Source organism: Tenrec ecaudatus, chromosome 7 (genome assembly GCF_050624435.1).
Source record: "Tenrec ecaudatus isolate mTenEca1 chromosome 7, mTenEca1.hap1, whole genome shotgun sequence".
Lineage (NCBI taxonomy): Eukaryota > Metazoa > Chordata > Mammalia > Afrosoricida > Tenrecidae > Tenrec > Tenrec ecaudatus.
In genome coordinates, this window is record NC_134536.1 from 77,440,810 (window position 1) to 77,453,793 (window position 12,984).

At 41.4% G+C, this 12,984-nt stretch overlaps 1 pseudogene; it reads left to right on the forward strand.

Moving 5' to 3' along the window:
• The first annotated feature begins 9,233 nt into the window (after positions 1-9,233).
• Positions 9,234-10,148, forward strand: LOC142452817 (N-acetylglucosamine-1-phosphotransferase subunit gamma pseudogene; annotated as a pseudogene).
• Positions 10,149-12,984: the final 2,836 nt, after the last annotated feature.

The following is a 12,984-nucleotide window of genomic DNA, read 5'->3' on the forward strand; positions in this document are numbered from 1 at the left end:
AGAGATGAAGCCCCATCATAGATATTCTTGGCTACCAATGCTTCACAAAGTCCTTGCCACATAGTTTTGAGCCATTTTCACAATTGTTGCTGTGCCTGAGGCTATTGGCCCAGCCACTGTGTCCATCCGTCTTGTCGAGGGTCTTCCTAAATCCTTATGGACGCAGACTGTCACATCTTTTTCCTAGAGTGACTAGTGAGTTAGAATTCTAACCTTTTTAGTTAGCAGCCAAGTATTTTAACCATTGTACCTCTGGTCCGTGATATTTATCTTTTTCTTCCCTCCCATGGGTGAGCCTGAATATGATGGTTGTAAGATTTACATCAGAACAAAGGAAATAGGAAAGTGTAGGGATACAAGTTAACACTCTAAAAATGGCGGCTGAGCTAAGCAGCCACCTCCTGTGCATCCTTGGACCCACCTGGATGATAGCCTTCCCCACAGTCAGTCAGGGCACCGCAGCAGAGCCTCAGGCATTGGGACGCTGCCTGCTCCTTCTTTATCTGGGTTTTGGTTGTTGTGAGCATATTATCATCATCATGTGATGACTTCAGTGGGTCGTAGTTCTCCTCCCCCTTCCCTGGCTCAGCTCATTACCTGTGTAAAAGGGAGCCCCAGAACTACCCCATCAGTTGAAAGTTCCCCTTCCAGCCCACTGCTTCCTAGACAAAGCCATAGTGCTTGTCTTTGCCTGCAAACCTTTGAATGTACAAAAATCATGTCTCTCAGATGGGCTTCAGTCTCCTGGCACCTATAGAAAGTCTCTCTTCTCCTTGGGATTACAGATTCTATACACAAGTATGATTTCACCCTTCTCCATGAACCCCTTTCCTTCCACCATGGATGTTATACTATATTGTGGAGTGAAGTTTTCAATACTTAATGTTTTGTGGGGGGGGGGAGATTTAGTTTATATTCTGCAAAAATTTTGGTAAAAACTCTCTTTGAGTCTTTGCACTCATTGGTGCAAAGTGGTTAAAGGTCATTTGCAAAGTGGAATCATGCGTTACTCAGTTCTGGTAATAGTCCTCGTCTACGATCAAGACATCACAATGAGTTACATACATCGGGCAGCTTGTGGTGAGGAATGTCAGGCTGCAGACCACAGTAAGCATTGGGGAAGGAAAGGCACACACCAAATCACAGGACCCCTTTTCAGATGCTCTCGGTCTCTGAAGACAGACAGACAGACAGCTATGAGAACTTGGGGATAAAAGTCATCTTGTGACAATACTTGTCTAGCATAAATTACATTGCTGTTAAATGGTTTAAATCGTTGCTGTTGTCAGATGCCATCGAATTGGTTCTGACCCATAGTAGCCCTGTGCAGAACAGAACAGAACACTGCCTGGTGCTGAACCAGCCTCGCAATTCGTATATTTGAATCCACTGTTGCAATCACTGCGCCAATCTACCTGGTTGAGGGGCTACCTCTTTTTCACGGAGCCTGAATGATGTCCATAAGGTTTGCAGTAATTAGGTTTTCATCAGTGGATCACTTTTTCCTACTTACTAGTTCATTCGTAGTCTGGATGAGCTGCTAAAACCTCTTCGCTATGGGTAACCCTACTGGTATTTGAAATCGTGGTGGCATAGCTCTTTGTAACAACACACAGGTTTTTAAGGAAGTTTTGGATATAAATATTTGAGTAATGCAATAAATATTAATATATCCAAAATCCCCTTAAATATGATCAATTTAAATAATATCAAAATATACTCATCGTAAAAGTACTAAGAACACCTGTTTTTAAAAAGAAAACAACATTATTGGGTAAGGCCCAAAGTTCCTGTCATTTCAGTTTACTTTTCCATAATATATTTATCTAACTTTGAACCTGGGGCATTGCAATATCACTTTTTGTCATTGATGTATTTAGAATACCACTCAGATTATTATAAATGGTCATCAATATGAGTTAATAAAAGCCTGATAACCCTATCTATTGTGAAGATTCCCTCACATAGTATTTTTAAGCTACTTATTGAATGTGCATTTTTTACATTTAACCAGCTATTACTTTGTAAACTTCAATTTTGATATTAAAATTAAATAGGTTTTATTATTCTTGGAAATACACACAGCAGAACATACACCAGTTTAAAAATTTCTCATCTATAATTCAGTGACAGTGACTATACTTTAAAAAATTTTTAAAATTGTGGTTTGGTTAAAAGTTTATAGAGCAAGTTCATTTTCCATTCAACAAGTTATACACATTTTATCTCATAACATTAGTTGAAATTCTGCCAGTGGAACAGTAATTTTCCCATTCCCCAAGGGTTCCTCATAGTCCTCTGTCTTTTTCTGCCCCTCATATGCATGTGAAAGTTGGATATTGAAAGGAGGACCATGGAAGGACCCACACATTTGCATTGTGGTGCTGGAGAAGAATGTTGAACTTAAAGGACAAACGTCTCTGTCTTGGAAGAAATGTGGCCTGGTGCTCCCTGGAGGCAGGGATGGCAAGCCTCCTCTTACCTCCTTGGGACATAGCGTCGTCAGGAGAGAGCAGTCCTTGGAGCGGGGCATCGTGTTTGTGAAAGTGGAGGGGCACTGAGAAGAAGAAGGCCGTCATTGAGCTGGGTTGACACAGTGGCTGCAGCAATGAGCTCGGGCACAAGAACAATTAGGACAAAAGATGGCCCAGGACCACACAGTGTGGGATTCTGCTGTGCAAAGGCTCACTGTGGGTCAGAACCAACTTAAAGGCACAGAGCAGCAAGCTCACTGTTAACAGCTCTGAGGAGTACATTTCCCACAGTGCTGTTCACTTCACACACTTGTCTGCTGTTTGGCTGGAAGGGTTCAAGAGGGTGGTTCAATTCCGGGTTAAAGCATGTCTATGGTAGCAATCTCAAGGGGCTGGGTTCCGCCAGGTTTGATCAGACCAGTGAATCTGATCTTGTGTATGATTTTGTAGTTTCCCTCCTACACTGTCCAGGACCTTTTATTGTGACCCTGAGTAGTGTTTGGTCGCGGGAGCCAGGCAGCATGCGGTTCCTCTGGTCTCTAGATAGCCCGGGGGAGGTGGTTCTTTAGCCCTTTGCATTTCTCCATTCTTCTTCACGTCTTCTTTACTCTAGAAATGGAGAGACCAGTAGTTGCAGTGTAGATAGTCACTTGGTCACTTTGAGAGCCCCAGTTGCTACTGGCCACAGTAGGGTGTAGATCGTTGTCTGTATAAAGTATATTATGCCAATTGTCCTGTGTGTCTCTTAAGACTTTGGTCCTAAAACTCCAAGCTCAGTGACTCATTCCCTCAAGGGATCTGGTTAGAGCTGGGAGTTTTCATAACTTTATCCTCTGCTCTACAATATATATGCATGTCATGTATATATTTGCAGCACATGCAATTATCTGAGCAAATAGCACAATGTTTATATGTTTGTGTGTGTAGTCCCACTCAGCTATCATGTCTATGTAGCCACTGATAAAGCGTTGTTTGCTATTATTTTCATCGCAGGACTGTTTATGTGGTAGTATTTACCTCATTTGCGTGCACCTATTGTGCACCTCTCAGTGTCTCTGTGAGTATGTGGCATGGAAGTCATATAGAACCTTCCGCAACTTCCATGACTTATTGTCACAGGCAGAAGTCAGACTCCAACATACATACATTTTTTTTCCCTACTCTGACACAAACTGCCTATCCCCTTGCATTCTACTTCCATGGCTGGGATCTATAATTCTTGTGAGGGCCCCACAGAACTCCCAGACAGTGCTCCGGACTATGGGATTTTATTTGAGAATTTAACAGGCTACACTTTACGTGAGATGCTACAATTTTCATCAGGGCAGTTTTTTCTCTCCAATGTCACCAGGATTCTTTCTTTTCTGTTCTGTTTACAGACCAATTGGCCTGGCCTCTGCTTTACTGTCACATGGCCTCCTGGGGCAATGTCACAAATCGCTTTTAGGGCTGTCAATTGCCCAAGGACATTCCCCTCTAAGCTTCAGTTTGAAGGCATCCATTGCCAGCTCCATGTGCCAGCAAATCCTGCTTCCCCAATTATGTGGCCCAAAGTACTCAACTCCCCAAGCCATCCTCCTACCTGAATGCACTCAGATTTATCTAACAGTGGGCTGGGAAGACCACTGCTCTGGCTTCTGCTCCTGCTGCTCCTGCTCCTTTGGCACCAGAGCTGTCTCCTGATTGAAGGGGATTCTGTGCACAGGGACCTTGGATTCTAAAAGATGCTCTCCACTCCTGGTTCTTTTCTCGTTGGGTACTGAAATCCCCTGCTCCTGATTCTAGAATGGCTGAGTTTATACCCAGCGGGAAGGCAAGCACAATGAACCCTGTTAAAAATCACTCACGTATGAACCATGGTATCAACTCAGTATCTTTCCCCATCATCTGACCTGGAGCCATCGGGGAAATGAAGGCTATTTGGTGGGAGTAACAAAGCAATAGCTAGAAGAGATATATTAAATAATTTACTTCTTTGGTCATAATATACAGAACTCCTGCACATTGTATATTATCTTTCCCTTCAGCCAAATTAATATCTCTAGTTAGTGATAAGCCTTCCACCACCTCCCATCTCTGGTAACCAGTGTGAATGTTTATTTTTGTGTGTAAGCCTTTTCGTGGTATTTTGTAATAGTGCTCTCATATTGTGTTAGATTGTATTCTCTAGAGAAACAAAACCAGTGAATATATATATATATATATATATATATATATATATAATAGATTTATATCAAGAAATGGCTCACACAGCTGTAGAAGGGGATAAACTCACTTCAACTCAAGTCTATGGATCCGACATAAGCTGAAGGCTGCTCCTTACTATTGTAGCTGCAGGGCCCAATGAATGGATGGAGTGAGCTGAGGCACGAAGACCCCAGGCTGGTGGATTGCAAGCAAAATGCATCAATGGAATTGCTGAGCCATATAATAGATCTATGTTTTTTGGTTTGTTTGTTTATTTTTGAGAAACCACCATATTTTCCACAACAGCTGTACTGTTTTGCAGCAGTATTACTATTGTATTGGAAAATATAATATAAATTGTACATCAAATCAGATATAGTTACTGAAGAACAGTTGGGAAGTTGATATTTCATGATCAGATACTTAACGAGAGAGAAAATAAGCAAACAAAAAAAATTGGAACACTGTCAGCAATACAGGAGATAAGAGGTAACTCCTGGTTTAAATGTTTGGGGGATCAAGTATGAAGAATATGCCAAGATCCAAACAAGATAAACACAACAGAACAGAGCATCCAGGTCACTGTTTTTTACCAATTTGTGTTTGCTTATCTTGATTACATGGTGCCTCTGAATTTCCACAGGTTAGTATTGTATACATAGATGTGCTGCTACAGCACGTGCTTATCGGGCTGCAGGGTGAATGCTTTCTATTTGAATATGACAATGCTGTCAGCAAGGAAATATAAGCACCTGGAAAATATCCAGCCTCACATAATGCTTTGCAGTAAGTGGAAGAGTAATAAGTATCAGTGTCAAAACTAATATTATCACATGAGCACGTACCACATACTGGGAACACCAAACCTGGCAATGCCGAGTGTCAGCAAATATAGGAAAACCCACAAGGTGATGATTTTTTAAAAAAATGAAAACAGGTGGTTTATTTTGGCCACTTTCAATATCCTCTTTTTTGTTTTGTTTTTGTTTATCTGAATATTTTCAAATTAAAAAAACATGTGCTTTCATTCTGTATTCAGAATCATAAGAAGGTCAAGTTTTCACTGAAAAAAGAAGTTGGGAAGAATCAAAATCTTAAAGAATGCTACAATGTGTCCTATAACCAAACTACATATTGGAAAAAGTAATTTTCTATATAACAGAAAATAATAAATAAATAACAATGAAAGTAAATTTTTAAAAAGCAAGGTGTGGACTAAAATGACAAGTCCTACAGAATCATTTAAATGTGGACAATTTTTCTCACTAGAATCAATACTCTATAAAATATTTTTCCAAACCATGTTAGGAATTAATCCATACATCATCCTATTCCATAGTTCAAGCACATCTAGCAGTGTCATCCAATTTGCTACCAAATCTGTTTCAACACATTTTCTTCCTTCTTGAATGCTCCTCGTGGCCCCCAGGCCCCCATCCCCTATTCTACCCCCCAGAAAAGCTTATTCTAGTCATTGTCTCTAGAGGCCCATCAATCCTGGGTTTCATATACTTTAAAACAGAAAAGCACACAGCAAAGGTTCAGGAAGGCAATCCACAGGGACAAAATACAACAGAGATAAACTCCAATATGAGAAAAACACAGAAATATTGAGAACCAGATCAAGCCCTAAGTGTATCAGAAAGGAGATGAAATGAAAAAGCTTTAATCATTCATGTCAGATTTATCATTTTAATCGATTACAGTTGTCTCTCCAATACTCTCTGTCTGATAACCAGTGTATTTCCATTCCTGAAGTTATGGTCAGAACCTCACCAGAGTCTTATTCCCTCTTTAGACCCTGCAAATGGAATTTGGGCTTCCACTGTCATCCACAGCCTTCTGCAAACCAGAGTCTCATCATTGAAACCCTGGTACTCGTCCCTTTGTCGGATTTGGATTATATCATTTACAATCCTTGGTGTTGGTGGGCTTGTTCTATGTGGATTTAGTTGACATCTCACTTTCATGGCTGCTTGTTAAAATGCATATATTACTATATATTGATAACTATGAAAGTAAAGAATAAAAACAAAAATATTTTCCTGAAATTGAAAATTCAGGCGTTATAGGGCTAAATGACTTTCCTTATCTCCAGAGCCCCGAGTCTCAGCAATAGTAATCCCTTTACAACTAGCATTCCTAGTACTGAAATAAGTTTACATTGCTCTGTTTACATCGCATCTACCAGAAATATTGCATTGCCTTAACTGGGTTTCTGATTAAATTAATACTTAATTTGACATCCTTTTTAGTGACCTAAGAGCATTAGAAGATTTGTGTGCCTCTGGTGCAATGATTTCTGGGTTTCTTTCAAACTCCACAACAAAAGAACGAGCATTGATTGCCTTTCCCTTCATCTCTTTCCAGATCACAGCTTATCTTTCTACACGTGTGAAGATTTACCAGAAGAGACCTTAACCAGCATCAGTAACTTGCTTACAATCACTTTGAAATTCCAATGCATCCAAATCCTTTGTAGAATATATGAGTTTTAGAAATTATTTTGATCTGATGTTAAGTTCTATGATTTTACTCAATGAATCTACTAGTTTCAGTTTGTTACTCTTTCTGAGTCTGAATTATGATTTTTAAAAGGGAATTATTGGATAGGAAAAAGAATAAAATTTAGAAACTATTAATTCTTATAATACTACAGCCTCATTTGTAGTAACTTTATTTCTACGATATGTTAAATATATTATTAAAATAAATATATATAAATACACTGTATTTGAAAGATTTAAATTTAACTAATTTGAGTCTGAAACCATGACAATATGTCAATCTAAATAAAGAAGGTATTTGACGTTGGTTAGTTTATTTCTTCCAAATGGAAAACATCCTTTATTTATTTTCTAAATATTTTATTGGAGCAATTCCTGTTATATTCTGAAGACAAAATTAAATCAATACTATTATATATTTACAGAGACGTTAGTTGTCATATCTCTTCAATTAATAAATAAGTTAATTTGATTTAACAAAATACTTATAGAATGTAGTAAATATATATTGAGAAAGAACTAATTTTCTAAGTCATTATAAGTTTTTTGTGAACATATACTACATTATGTAATACTTGAGAATTTGTCTTTATTTAAATTGAAAATATATAGCAATTTGAATGGATTTTAAAATTATTGACAACATGCATATACTTAGGAAGATATGGAGCAACTAGAAATCTCATTACTACTGTTGGAAACGCAAAATTTAGCAACTTTGGAAAAGAGCTAAAGGACTTCTTATGATATGAACTATGTACATGCTGCTTGATACAGCCTTGAGAGCAGCGGTGATTCGTTGCATTACGGCTGAGTTTACCTTTCATGTGGGAGGCCCGGGTTACATTCTTGACCAACTCACCTCAGTCACAACACCAACTGTCAGCGGAGGCGGTGTGTGGTATGACGTCAAACAGTGTTTGGCAGAACTTTTCGACTAAGGGATTAGGAAGAAAAGAATGGAGATCTACTTCAAATCAGCCGATGAAAATGTAGATATATATATACATATGAGTAAAGGTTCCTGGGGGAAAGGGTGGGAGAGAAAGGGGATAAAGGGGAACTGATATTAAACAGTACAAGAAGAAAAAAATATTTTCAAACTGATGAGAGTAGCAATTGTACAATTATGCTTGATCCATTTGAATTATGGAATGTTATGATATATGTAAGAGATCCCAATGAAATGAGAAAGAAATACATCTCTCCTCTTCAGCATAAATTTGTTTGTTCTCTGGCAGGCTATGATGGTACTTTCAAAACTCTTCACTAACACCATAATGCAAGCACATCAATTTTTCTCTGACTTTCCTTGGTCCTTGTCCAGCATTCGCATGCATATGAGGTGATTGAAAATGCCATCACTTGAGTCAGGCATACTTGCTTTCCTCAAAGTAACATCTCTGCTCTTTAACACGTTGTGTGTCTTTTGCAGAAGATTGCCAAGTGTTGTTTAATTTCTTGATGGTTGCTTCAATGAACAATGATTTTGGTTCCAAGGAAAAGGAAATCCTGACCCAACAATTCAGTCTCTTCTCCGTTCGTTGTGATATTTTTTACTGGTCCTGTTGTGAAGATTTTTGCTTTCACACACTGAGCTGTAACCTTGAAGGCCATACTTTTTTTTATCTCCTTCAACATGCTCACTATGGGCGTCGTTGCTGGTGTTTGAAATACTGGTGGCATAGCTTCCAGGACCACAGCAACATGCAAGCCAGCACACTACAACAAAACTGACAGTCGTGTAGTGGGATTAAGTTTAAGTATGTTATTTTAATTTTAAAATGTATTTTCTGTGACATAGAATAGTTACACAGTAAAAAGGAGGTAAAGATACAGTAAACCAAAAAAACTAAAACCTTGCCATCAAGTCAATGCTGACTCATAGGGCCCCTGTAAGACAGTGTAAAACTGCCTCTGTGAGTTTACAAGAGTGTAACTCCATACAGGACTGGAAATTCTCATCTACATAAAATCAGTACTTATGATTGTTCTAAATCTTCAGCGTTTCTGCAGCGGAGGCCAATTGATGCTTCATTAAAAGATGTTGAGGGCAGGCGGAGCGATGGCTGCGAGGATGGTACGCTTCCTGCTGCTCTTCTGGCTCGCTGCGCGCTGCTTAACAACCCATTCCTGCCCCAGACCAGTCGCCTCCTGCCCAAGTGGGACCCCTCGCCTGTGTCTGGGCCCAACCACCTGCTCAGACTCTCCGGCAAGTGCTTCAGCCTCGTAGAGTCCACGTACACGTATGAGTTCTGCCCCTTCCACAATGTTACCCAGCATGAGCAGACCTTCCGCTGGGACGCCTACAGCGGGATCCTGGGCATCTGGCATGAGTGGGAAATTGCCAACTACACCTTCGTGGGTATGTGGATGCGGGATGGTGACTCCTGCGGCCCCAAGAGCCGGCAGACCAAGGTGGAGCTCACATGCGGGGGAAAAACCACCGGCTGGCCCAGGTGTAGGAGCCCCAGTACGTGTGTGTACTCACTGACATTTGAGACGCCGCTCGTCTGCCACCCCCACGCCATGCTAGTGTACCCGGTGCTACCCGAGGGCCTGCAGCAGAGGTGGGACCAGGTGGAGCAAGAGCTGGCTGATGAGCTTATCACCCCCCAGGGCCACGCCAAGCAGCTGCGGAGGCTTTTTGAGGAGGCTGACTACTTGAGGGCTCCACAGAGCCGTGGCCCCACTCTGCAGGAAGGGGGCTCACAGGGCCTGGTGTTTGACACTCTGGAGAGTTGCAGCCAGGCACACCAGGAGCTGGCTCAAGAGGTGAAACGGCTTCGAGAGCTGCTTGCCCGGCCCGACAGCACCCAGGCTGCAGGGACTATAAGGGACCTGCCCACTCATCTCCCTCCCACTGGGACCCCCATGTACAGTCTCCCAACGCAGCTGCGTGGTGACCCGGGACGACGTGGGGACACACTGTGACCCAGCCCAGGGACTACAGCATTTGAGTGCCTACACACTACAGCCAGTTCCCAGGAGCCAACCACTGGCCACCCCAGAAACACAGACTGAACAAAGGTTCCAGGTTTTAATGACCCTGATAAAAGTAACTCCAGGGCGCACGTAAACTGTCACATAGACGCTAGAGTGTAAAACATTTACACAGGGGTTCACCATGGTCAACAACTGCATCATAGGTGCTACCTCCCAGATGAAGAAGAGTCCCTTCAAACAGCATTCCCTTCTGAATACTTGGATGCAGACCAGAGCCCTAGGGGCGTCCAGCACCAGGCAGGCGTTTTGTGGCTCCTGGACCTGCAGCCCTGCTGCAGCCTGGGGACACAGGAGGACTACCCAAGCAGTAGGGACCTCGAGGACTGTGACTAATTGTGCCCTGGAGCCTGCCTGGGCCATCTTCGTCACCAGAGTGGGGACTCGAGGCCCCAGCATTGGAATATCAGCCCAGCTACAGACAGAACTGCCCGGAGTAGCTTATAGACAGACTTGAAGCTCACTGGTTCCTCACGATCCCTGAACTGGACCTCTAGCTACAGATACTCCTTGCTGGCCTGTCCTCCCAGAGATGCCGCTGGCCATAGCCAGGCCGGGAGCATCAACATGAGTACAAACAAAGGACTTCAAACAGTGATCACAGTAGCACAAGCAGACGTCATCTCTACAGGCGAGCTAGTGAGGTGTCACCGTCATTAGCCCCAGGTGGGCCCACTGGAACCCAGTGAGGCAGCAGCCGCAGATGGTTGCGACCTGGTGGACATTAGAAAATGTTTGTAAATTCCTTACTATATTACATACATTCTAATCTGGTCACACACACACACACAAAAAGATGTTGAGAGGCTGTTTTCTCAGCAATGCCCTTTGAACATGGTAATATGAGTATAGGCATTCAATGGATTGATTATTCATATAATAAGACACTAATTTCCCTCTGTAGAAATTGTAAAAGGAAGAACAATGGGAGTTAAATATAACAATCAACAGTACTTGAGATCTATATAAGCAGAGTAGTTCATGGCCTATCACAAGAGGACACAAATTGCTTCTTGCTCAAGACAAATAAATCAGTAAGGATAATTTATGGTGTCAAGGAAGATAACCACCTTTGTTAACATCAAATAAGGTGTGGGAATTAATGTTGCTTCAGATCATTTTCTGGTGGCTAGGAGTAAAGAAAATACAATCTACACAAGTAGAGTTCCACTTGAAGTTGAGAACTACATGGGAAAATATAATTGAAAAAGTGTCATGTGGGAACTAGTGATAGGAATGCTACTGATGTAGTACATTACACATTGGGTTGCTAACTGCAAAGTCATTACTTTGAACTCACTAGATCAGTAGTTCTTAACCTGTGGGTCGTGACCCCTTTGGGGGTAGAATGACCCTTTCACAGGGGTGTTGCAATTCATAACAGTAGAAAAATTACAGTTATGAAGTAGCAATGAAAATAACTTTATGGTTGGGGTCACCACAACATGAGGAACTGTATTAAAGGGCTGCGACATTAGGAAGGTAGAGAACCACTGCACTAGATGCTCTTTGGGAGAAAAATGCTTCGTAGTTATATAATCATTTGGTAATTTGAGGGTTAAGAGTGAAGGGGTGGAGTCTAGTCTGTAAATCGGGTCATAGCCAATGAGACCTCTGTCTGGGCATGGTCTTCCCCTGAGAATTCTGGGAACTCCTGTACTTTCCTTTTGGGTGTGGGAGACACTTCTCTCTCTCTGCTCACTTCCTGGGAGACATCCCTGAGAAGAAGCCACATGGACCTACCCAGATGCATCCCTGGAAGCTGGAGAAGCCACGTGGAGGCCCCTGCCAGTGCTGAGATGCCTACAAAGTCCCTGGACCCACAAGACTTTGCATCCAGTAGCATGTTTCCTGAGTCTGAAGATGACCTATAGATTGATATGGACATATTGGCTAATATCGGAATTATGGGCTTGGACTGGACAGGGTTGGGATGCTTTCTTAATGTACTATTACCCTTTATATAAAACTCTCTCTTATACACATATGAGTCTCCATGGATTTTTTTCCTCTAGTCTACCCAGGCTAACACAGACGCCTTATGAACCCCAAAGAAGAGCACTATTTTTTTGATAGGATTTCCAGGAGTTGGTATCGACCTGATGGCAGAGGCTCTGCTTGCTCCTTGCAAAGCATTGATGAAAAGGGATAGTCAGGCCATTGCGAAGTTCAGCAAATGTGCAGAGAGTCTTCAGAAAACTCGATTGTGCAAAAGGAAATGTGTTAAAAAATCTCACATATTATTTACTAATGAAATAAAAGTAACAACATGATAGACTCGAGGAGTAGATTTTGTAGCCTGGATTTCAGAGAAAACTTGTGGTAATTATGGTAAAATTTGGAACTTGCAAATTGTGGTAAAAGTGCTCAGGTATTCTCTTGAAGGTACAACCTAAGAAAATTTCTTTTATAAGAAAGACCTAAGCTTGAAATGATATAAAGATGTCTGGAAATGTATATTTTTCTCATGATTATTGAGGGAACTCTGGGAGTGCAGGCGGTTACGTTTTTGGACTGCTCACCTAAAGATTGAAGACTTGAAACCACCAACCTGTCTATAGGAAAGCGCACTGTCTCCGAAACCCCCTTGCGTAGTTCTGCTTTGTCCTCTGAGTCAGGATTGAACTGACGGCAGTGAGTTGGTAACTATTATGATTTAATGAAATCATATTATTTTATCTTAGGCAGCAAACATAAATTATTAAAACTCATTAGCTTCATACTTCAAAATCATTTATTATTAGTGATATCTTAATCCATGTACTTTACCATGTTTTGGTGTGCCTGCTTTGGTGAAGGTGAATTTAACCTTA